At 43.4% G+C, this 9900-nt stretch overlaps 1 long non-coding RNA gene across 1 annotated transcript; it reads left to right on the top strand.

Annotated features, from left to right (window-relative positions):
• The first annotated feature begins 4541 nt into the window (after nt 1–4541).
• LOC120754592 (uncharacterized) lies at nt 4542–7138 on the top strand. The gene is made up of 3 exons (XR_005701480.2): nt 4542–4740; nt 4899–5049; nt 6477–7138. It is a non-coding gene; the product is annotated as an uncharacterized LOC120754592 (long non-coding RNA).
• The last annotated feature ends 2762 nt before the right edge of the window (nt 7139–9900 follow it).

Genomic DNA, 9900 nt, shown 5'->3' with positions numbered 1-9900 from the left:
TTGCCACGGGGGAGAGAAGAAAAGCAGTGCATTTTTTCAAACAACTTTGGGTGCTGAAGTTACTCTTTTAAAAGGGAGATAACTCAGAAAGACGCCACACCGGAGTGGAGAGGAAACAGAGTCTCTGGGGCTCTGGCTCAGCCCCACCATGGTCAGCACCTCATTAATCTCCCTACCTGTTGACCAGGTGGAATCACAGAGCAGGGAAGGGAGAAATCTCCATTTGTGAAACCAGCAGAGTGACCAAACGAGGTGCTGGGCACTCTCAAAGGCAGCAGGATGCTGAGAAAGCCTCGCGTGTCACTGGTTTGATGTGTTGGTTCTCCACACAGCGAATTCAAAGCGGGGACACATCTGAGGAAGAAGATAGCCTAATGAGTAAGTCATTTGGTAAATAAGACCAATTAAAAATCGAAAGCGGTACACATCTGAAAAGGCAGATAATATGGTGGGTAAGACATTTGGTAAATAAGAGCAAATAATGATGTTCTAAACCTCAACCTAACACACTCGTGTCAACACTTGTGGTCTGGCCCACAGCAGGTTTGTACCATCTCTAAAATACACATAGGTTTTTGTCCTCTATGGGAAATATTTTGTTGCCTTCTAATCAGGTTTTTTGCTTCAGTTTTGGGGATGCAGTAGGATCCAAACAGGGGATAGTAGTCATCCCTTTCCCCCCCACCTCTTTTGTTTGTTTGTTGTGTGGTTCAGGGTTTTTTTTTTGTTGTTACATTTGGAACACGTGCAAGAGTAAGCTGTGATGGAAATGCTTTTACGGTTTTATTTATTTAGAAGTGTTGTTAGGACCAATATTTAATGTTTAAACAGAGGTGTTTATGGGGCTATCAGGTTCTTTAGAAAATGCTGATGCCTTTCTTACCTAACATATCATCTGTCCAAGGGCTTCAGGTTCAGCCTAAAACAAGTCTAGTCCTTAAACAATCTTTGACCCCAGCTTTAGAGCTGTGGGACAAAACTGGTCCATCTCATGAGGCAGTGGCAGAGCCCTGTGCACCCCTTTGGTTTCAGGGAGTCATTATTTGAAGTCTGGGTGGTCCATAGATTGACAAACTGTGCATCCCAAACTGGATCTTTCTCATAACTTAAAATCAGTGTGAAGTTCACCATTCCGTGGTGTTAAAATACCCATTTCTGATTTGATGACTTCAGGAGCTAGACAGTTCCCCAGTTTGCTCAATTTCTGTCACTGGAGTTGATCACTTTCAGTATTAAACATATTTATCTTATTTCTAGAATTTTTCTGACTGAGTTTTCAGGGTGTTGCTTCTTTATACATCTTTCTTTAGGTGTCAAAATCCATGTTTCTATCAAGTGGGCTTTTTTAGATTAAAGTACCATCTAAAATCCTCTGTCTGGACAGATGCTGCAAACCACAATTAGACCAGAGTTGCTGCTTGACATTTTTCACATTGCAATTACAACTAATCTGTGCAGAGCTCAGCTCACGTGGTACTTGATGGGAATTTTTTTTGATGGAGGAGGGGTGAAAAAATAAATCAAATTTTTTCAAATTCACTTCTGCTTCAAACTACTCTTGGAGAATACTTTGAATGGAAGGTTTTTCCTTGTTTTGTTTGTTTGTTTAAAGCATGTCTTACTGCTAGGAAGTGAATATTTGAGCTCTGCAGTGGCTGATGAGAGATGCCACCCAGCAGTGCTTCTCTGCCAACAGTGGCTGAGAACTTGGGACTCCCAAGGCCAAATTTCCAGTTTCACTACTTGGGGGGGAAAAAAAAAAAAGGGAAAAAAGAAAAAAAAAGTTAATTCACTCAGCAGTGTTTCAAGGGTTATACAGGAAATTTTTGTTCAGCAGGTTCTTATTTGAGGACAAAGCAAATTCAGGCTTTTCCTTCTCAGTAAAAAGTGACAGAGGAATAACTCAGGAGAGTAATTCATTCAGAAACAGGAAGAAAATACAAAGTATAATATTCCATAGCTTATATTTTATTCTCTGGAATATGGCATGTGTTGATTTCAGCAAACCTGAATAGTGATGGTGCCTTTTTCTAATCTCATTCTCTTCCTGAACACGCTTTGGGGCTATTTCCATAAAGGCACAGGCTGCAGCTGGTACAGGTGGAGGGATGTCATGTAAGACACAGGGACACACAGCTGGAGGAGTCCTGTGAATCCAGCTCCCTGGCATTTCCTGGAATTACAATGGCTGTAACATTTTGCTGTACAGGCAGACCTTTCCCTACACTTATTTTGTTGCTGGGTCACAGCTCTTCATCCTCCAGAAGACAGTTTTTCCCCTAGGTGACCCCTTTCCCTGGGGAGCAAACACCTGGGAAATTACCCGGATCAATGGCTCCAGCTACTTGATAAGGGAAATATCTCCTGCAAACTCAGGATTTTGGTAGTGATTAGGGATGGATTTATTCCATTTTCAGGGGGCTGTGCTTTGGTCTGCCATCCTGCAGTCCTTTTAGGAGGGGACTCCGTGTTTTGCTGCTTGTTGCACAGCACATCATGCTCAATGAATCCTTTTAATTCATGCTGTATTTATTTGTCTGTAGACTTCAGATGTTTTAAAGTAGAGGCAATAGTTGTGTCAGTCCTAGATGAATAGCACAGGACACAGCACTCCATCCTGGGATGCATTGATAAACCTGAGCAAAACTTAGAGGAAAATTCGCACAACTCCCTGAATCTCCATAATTCTCCATACAGGAAAAAAAAAAAAAAAGGGGGGGGGGAAAAAAAAAAGGAAAAAAAAAATCCTTCACTTATGAAGTATTTAAAAGAATTGTAGATGTGGCACTTGGGGACATGGTTTAGTGGCGGCCTTGGCAGTGCTGGAGGAAAGGTTTGGTCTTGGTGATCTTAGAGGGTTTTTCCAACCTAAGCAATTTTATGACTCTCTGATCCTGTGTAGATAAGCACTAAAATAATAATAATAATAATAATAATAATAATAATAATAATAATAATAATACAGTTTAAAACTCACTGATGAAACAATGATTTCAGGTGCAAGTGTGCACATGGAGACAGTGTTTACACATGAGTGGATAGACAAGCTGCTATCCTGGTTCAAGGTGAGGACATACCCTGTACACAAATATACGTACGATCTCAGCAAATTCACTGTAAAACAAATTAAACCCATCATCAATAACACCAGGAAGAAAGAAAGATTGTGTGATAATGAAAGATATGACCTGATGCAGTTATCTTTGTTCCCACCATAAGAAGTACTGAAAAAAAAAAAAAAAATAGAGTTTAATTCTCATTGATAAGAACACTGTTGCACACCTGGGGTCTAAATATTTGGGAAGTGCTGTATTAGTGAAACCATCTCCAGGGTTACAGGGCGGATGAAAACTGAAAGCAGCGGCCACCTGCAATTTTAAATGGCTAATTTGGGAAGACGTGTCTGTGCCAGCCTGTTTCTAAAGCCCCAGACAAGCTGCATCATCACTGCTGTTGCTGTGATCCCAACACATCCACGTCCCAGTGAACAGGGATTTAGATGCACACCGTGACTCTGTGTCTTAGGATGAGGCTCTGCACCCCTCAGAATGCCTTTAATTCCAAAGCCCCAGGGATTATATTCCCCTCTTGATGTGTTGGGATTTATATCCTGGTAATGCTCATGGGAGTTGTAAACATGAATCCCTGTTCGAAAAGATGAATCCTCACAACTTTTAGTTGCTGGAGTTTTCTCGTGTTTCTCACTCATCATGTTTCTTGTGCTTTTTAGCAAGCTCACAGTTTGTTGATGAGAACTATTGAAATCTACATCTTCCTGGGTGAAATTCTATTATTTTAAAGTAGGGAATGATTTTCAAAGCAGACAGCTTTTTGTGGATACTGATAATGACATGAAAAGGTGCACCTGAGCACCCTGAGAAGGGTGACATTTCCAAATAATCTGCAGAATTACATTCTGATCCCCACCCCAGCTCACACCTCTCACCAAAAGAAAAAGCAGGACTACAGCCTGGTGGGTGATTTTTCCACCCTGAGGAACCATGGTCATAAGGTGGGTGTAAAATGGCTGTCAGAACACGGAAGAGAGCAGGCTCCACACAGCATTGCTGCAGTTATTCAAGTTGCACTGAATTAGCAGAGCTGCTTCTCATATCTGTGGTTTTTAGGGAACAAAATGTCTTTTATTCACTAGCCCACAGCTGGTCTTTGCTCCCAGGGAGCAGCACAGTTGCACCTGAGAAATTCTGGATGATGTAAAAAATCCCTCCTTCCTCCCTGTCCCCCAAAGTTGTCTTAATCCAGCCCAAGCCATTTCCATCCCACGGACATGAAGGAAACTTCTCACCTCGTAGAAGATCAGTGCCAGCTTAGTGCCTCCCATGGGCTGAGCTCCCGCTCCTGAGCAGGCTTTGGATTGAGCCAAACACCAGCTAACAACCCCATCACCTGGTTTTGATCCTGGAGACCGTGTGGGTTTGCCTGCTTGTGGCAAACAGGTGTCAGGGCTTCAGGACGAAATCCTAAAACGTGCTAAATAAAGCCGCGCCCCCAAAACCCGTTGTTGGTGGAGTCTCCCATAGATCCGCTCCTCTCCGGCCTCTTTCAGCATCTCTGTGAAACCCAAAGATAACCTGATTAGGCAACATCACTGGGAGTGCCAGCAGCTCAGATAACACACAGCCTTTCCCGCTGGCCGCCGTGCAGAGCTACAGCCCTCACATCAGGACAGCCTCACGGAGGGAGAAGAGCTCATTGAAGCCGAATCTCAGCGAGGCAGAGGTAATGCTGCTGCTCACAGGAAGGGATTTCAAAGACTCTGTAGCTGTAACACTGTCTCTTTTTTCTCGCTGAAGGTGTCAATTCAGCTCCGTCTTCCCTGACAGTAATCTCACCCACAGCAGCATGTGCCGGTAATATCCTCTGTTGTTTCCTTCCAGCTCGCAGGCTCTGTGCTGTCTCCTCCAGTGTTGACCTCACCTCGTCCCTGCAGTATTTTGTCATTTTGCAGGAAAACTGCAGCACTGTGAGGGAACTCTGGGGAAAGCCATCAGCTTTTGGAAAACTGCAGCTAGTAAGGAATGCTGTCAGGTAATGTCACCTTGCATTGTCCCAACTGTCCTTCAAGTGGCTTTTCAGAGAATTTAAAACCCAGTTCGTAGTCTATTCTTTGTTGACAAGATCTAACAAGCCCTGCAAAAGGTGAGAAAAAAAAAATACCATTCAAGGACCTCTAAGGTCTATCCTCAAGGATTTTGCTCCTCTGGATCACGGAGTCCTGTGTAATTGGGGTGAGAGACCACAGAATGTCCTGAGTTGGGAGGAACACACCAAGATCGAGTCCAACTCCTGGCCCAGCAGAGTGTAAAACTTCCCTGAAAGCCAGGGCAAAGTTGGCTGCCTGGAGAAGAAATAAGCACCACACACCTAACTCCTTTCTACTCCGTGTGTATTTTTCAATCTCACTTTCTTTTGTACTCAAATCACTCCAAGTAAGAACTCTCCTTCCTAAGAAAACCCAACCCAGTGCAGCCAACCGCACTGAAAGAAAAGGAGTGAAGTGCCAACAGTTCTGCTTTTGCAGCCCCAGAGTGAGTTCACATGTTGTAGGTCATGCTGTGGCCTGATCAAAGTGAATTTAAGCCAAGCAGAACTTTAATCCATGTGAGGAGCCCTTCTTGGCTTTGGCCGCGATGTCCTACTTTCAAATAGATTTTTACAGGCATTGAATGCTGGTACTCTCACTTGTGGAGAGTAATGATGGTGCAGTGCACCAAAGTGTTGGATATTGAGCAGAAATAACCTTTTCCCCTTCTATTTTCTAGACAACAACTTTAAATACTTACTTCGGAACACAAAGAAACTAAAAACCTTTGAGCAACCAAACCAGCTGGACTCCTTCAGCTGTCCTGCACTCACAATTTAATTTTCAAAAGAAATGAGTGTCCCCTAGGCCAGGTCAGGGTTGGATCTTCATCTCCAGATGGAAAAAAAAAAAAAAAAGTCTGCTACCTTTTCAGTGTAGAGCAAAAACTCTCCTCTGTCCACACAGCATTTTTCTACGAGCAGTTTTCCTCTTAAAATTATCCGGCAACCCCAAGCCTGCCTCTCAAAGGATGAGATATTATTGTTACCCTTAAGCTTATCTGCCAGACAGCAAAGACATCCTGCTTGTTTTTCCTTCTCCAACTGAAGTTTTCTCAGAGTACCTGCAAGCAAGGATGACTCTGAAATTTGCTTGTACCTCCGATGAGGCTGCAAACAAAGATGAAGTGCTGTGACAAACACATAAAAAGTTGGTGTTTGCCTCTCTCTCTCTCTGCTTCATTCATGCTTAGGAACCTCTGGATTAACTGACCTGTGTGTCAAGTCTGAAAAAAAAAAAAAGGCAGATTATATTCTCTCAAACGGAGAAAAAGCAATAAGTAAGAGTTTAGAGAACTAACCACAACACATCTAATTATTTGGGCTTAGGATTTCCCTTACTGGGTTTTTTTCTCTTTCTTTTCTTCTCCCAGGCCCTGCCTGATACTTAAAGCACAAAACCCAGCAGGGAGAGAGGTAATGGAATTTGGAGGCAACTGGTGTTCAAAGACCTCTCTTGAAATGGGTCTATGCTAATGACGAGGGTCTGTGCAAATTGGGTCGATGTCCCGCGTCCTCCCGAAGGGGCAGCTTCATCAGGACAGCCAATGTGGGGCAGGATTGTCTCCCTGAGGATTTCATAGGGCTGCACCTTTGAGCCAAAACCTCAAAGAGTTTCTGGCTACGACTGACCCGGCCGGAGCAGGACACCTCTCGCCCCCCGAGAGTCACCGGGCGCGTGTGTGGTCTGTGAGCTGGGCACGGCCAGGGCACCCTCACCCCGACGTGGGTGAGATTAATTGCTGCCTCCTGACTTTTGAGAGGAGGAATTTGTGCTTAAAATCTCAGAGCCTTTTCCGTGACCTTCCTTTCTCCAGGCTGAGCTGATGTGAGTCCTTGATGGAATTACGTTGGTGAATTATCACTGAGATGCAGAATTGAGTTTGGTGCCGGACATTGTCGCAATCCCTTTTCTGTCTCTTCTCTGGACCTTCATGAAATTTTAAAAACAATATAAAAAAATATTAAAAATTGCATGTTTGCACATGCGGTTCTCATTCAAAATATTGCCCCAAGAAGCTTAAAAACTTAAAGAGCTCACCACAAATTTTAAAAAAATCAGTTTTGTGCAAGGAGCAACTTCTTTTTTTCTGAGGCAAAGAAAATGCTTTTAAGAAACAGAGCTTTCAAAGACGTGGCTCTGGGATTTGGTAAAATCTGAGCTGTAATTCAAGCCCACGAGTCTCTCTGTTGAAAATGTGAGTGCAGGCATCGTATTGGCGCCCGTTTCTTTAAAAATAGATATCACTAAGCAAAATTGCCATAACCAAGTGTTTTCTGGCTGGAAGAAGAGGCTGCTGTGTATCCCTGGAGGGAACTGGTGCTTGGTTACACTGCCTAAGAAAGCATAAATCCATTAAAGAAACCTGTAGGTGCAGCACAGCACCTACAGCTGCAGGCCCCGCTTGGGATAAATTGAGGCATTAAATGCATCATACTCACAGTAAGCAATAAATGCAGGTAATTATGGAAATGAGAGGCCAGGGTGAGGGGAATGGGTGAAGTGCTTGTTCATATGCAGAGCGAGGCCCAAACAAAGCCAGCAATTCCTTTACAGAGTCACCACTGCCTGGGTGCATGTGACCTTTGGCTGTAGAGGGAGTTGCAATTTTTCAGGGTGGTCCAGTTTGTCCCATCCTGGAAAGAGACAGCAGTGGGAAAGCCAAACTTCAGAATCCCAGCTTTGGATCAGAAAAACGACGATGATTTTTACTGTGAAAATGGCTCGTCTGTGCTGTTTCCAGTTATGCCAGCTGAGTTTTTACCCTCTCCCTGCAAACACTGCCTCTCTCACATTCTAGGGTGACTATGATTATGTCACTGTAGAAAAAGTATTAGCTTTTTTCACTTTTTGTGGTAACGGGGCTCCACCATATTCATCTTTGCTCATAAATTCACAGGGATATTTTGCCTCCAAAAAGCAATTTGCAGACATATCCATACCCCCTGCTGTCCCCCAACATTTGGTGTCCACAATGCAGAATGACCAGAGGCTGGTGAAGGAGAAACGTGGCTGTTTCAGGTGAAAGAGCGAAAAAAGCACGGACAGCCTTGGAAAGGGAGATACACACACCCAGTGGGAGACCTTCTGTGAGTGTTGGTGGTGTGTGAGGCATCACAGGTTGGTGAGCAGCTCCTGTGTGAAGCCCTTTGCCTGATTAGTGCCTGTGAACTCAGTGCTGATTCCACCTAAAGGCTGTGAAGGAACTTCAGGGAAAGCGGTGTTTTCCTTTTTGATCAGCTGCATCTCTGGCAGTATAATGAGCACAATTACCCTTGCTTGACTGTGCAGCATCTTTCTGGTTCTCCCGTTAATTGCTGATGATGCTTTTAAGCTTATTAAAAGCCAGGCAGTGTATTGACAAATGTTTAATCAGAAATTTCTGGTAACTTTAGAATAGTGTCTTTAGTATTTTGCAACATTTGCTTTGTTTTCGTCATTTTTTCACAAACGGACATCAAAATCCATGAAAGTCTGTTTAGTGTCCTGAAGTTTTCCTGCTTTGAAGGAACTAACACTTTATATTAGTGCTTGTCAAAAAACCGTGTTTGTTATCTGAGGCTCAAATCTGAAAACTTCTCCATACCTGAGGATGCTTTTGGAAATTAATTCTTCATCAAGGTATCAAGAGAGGTTCAATTCCAATTACAGTGATAGATGCAGAAGCAGGAGGAGAAATATTAGAGTTGCTACAGCCTGTTTGCAGATTATTGTGCTTTTAAAGGGAAAAAAATACCCTCACCAACAAGATTTTTTTTATCCTCAAAGAATTTTTAATCCAAACAGAAGTTTAGGGACACCAAATGGGTGAGAAGAAGAGACAATGCAGATCAATGTGAGAGGTAATGGTCTCCTCAAACCTGCTGCCAAATGCTTTGCCTTGAATGCATAAAGGAGCTGCTGCTCTACATTTCTGCTGCTCATTAGTGTTTGGAACAAGAGGACCTCAGGACACCTTGCCTACCAGGACTGCAGGAAATTCCATTTCCCTTTAGTCTGTGAGGTGCTGGAATTGTCCATCCCCATTACACATAGAGGCACGGGAGGTGTAAATAGCAGGGAAAACTCTTGCAACCCAGAATAATTTTTAAATTTAGGTCATAAAATCAATAAGGCAAGAGCAGCTCATTCTTTGCACTGCCAACAACTCCCAACCACTGACTGTGTGGTGGGACATAGGAACACTTCAGCTGTGCCTTCTCCAGATGCATAAGATGGCCAGGAATCTCCTTCAGAGCTCGTTGTTCTCAGGATGAGTGTCTCCATGTTCAGCCTTTCTACCTATTTGTTACCCACAAGATCCATAGTTTTCTTTTAAATGGATAGCTGACTCCAGAAAATAACTACCCAAATGATTAAAAGCAGAATTCTGGACTGATTTGCAACAAAACCTTGGTAAGTGTTTCTGGTTTTGTTCAAAAAATACTGCTGTCTTTGCTTAGGCAAATTGATAAAGGATATGAGACACAAATGCCAGGAGAAAGGTGATTGATTTTAACGTCATCTATTTTCCTCTGCTTTGAATCATGGGATTCATTTCTCAGAGATTTTGGTGGGTGTTTGCATCTTGCTCTGAGCTGTTTGACTCTGGTAACCCATGAGCTTCGCCCATTCCTTCCAGAAAATCTGAAAGACCATTCATGGAACTGTACAGTCCTAAAATGGTTTGGGTCTAAAAGGACCTTAAAGACCATCTAGTTCCAAAGTTCCAAGCCCCCCGCCATGGGCAGGGACACCTTCCCCTAGACCAGGTTTCCCAAAACCCAATCCAAGTTGCCCCAGCCTTGCTGAATGGG

Source organism: Hirundo rustica, chromosome 6 (genome assembly GCF_015227805.2).
Source record: "Hirundo rustica isolate bHirRus1 chromosome 6, bHirRus1.pri.v3, whole genome shotgun sequence".
NCBI lineage: Eukaryota > Metazoa > Chordata > Aves > Passeriformes > Hirundinidae > Hirundo > Hirundo rustica.
This window is presented reverse-complemented; position numbering and strand designations above follow the sequence as displayed.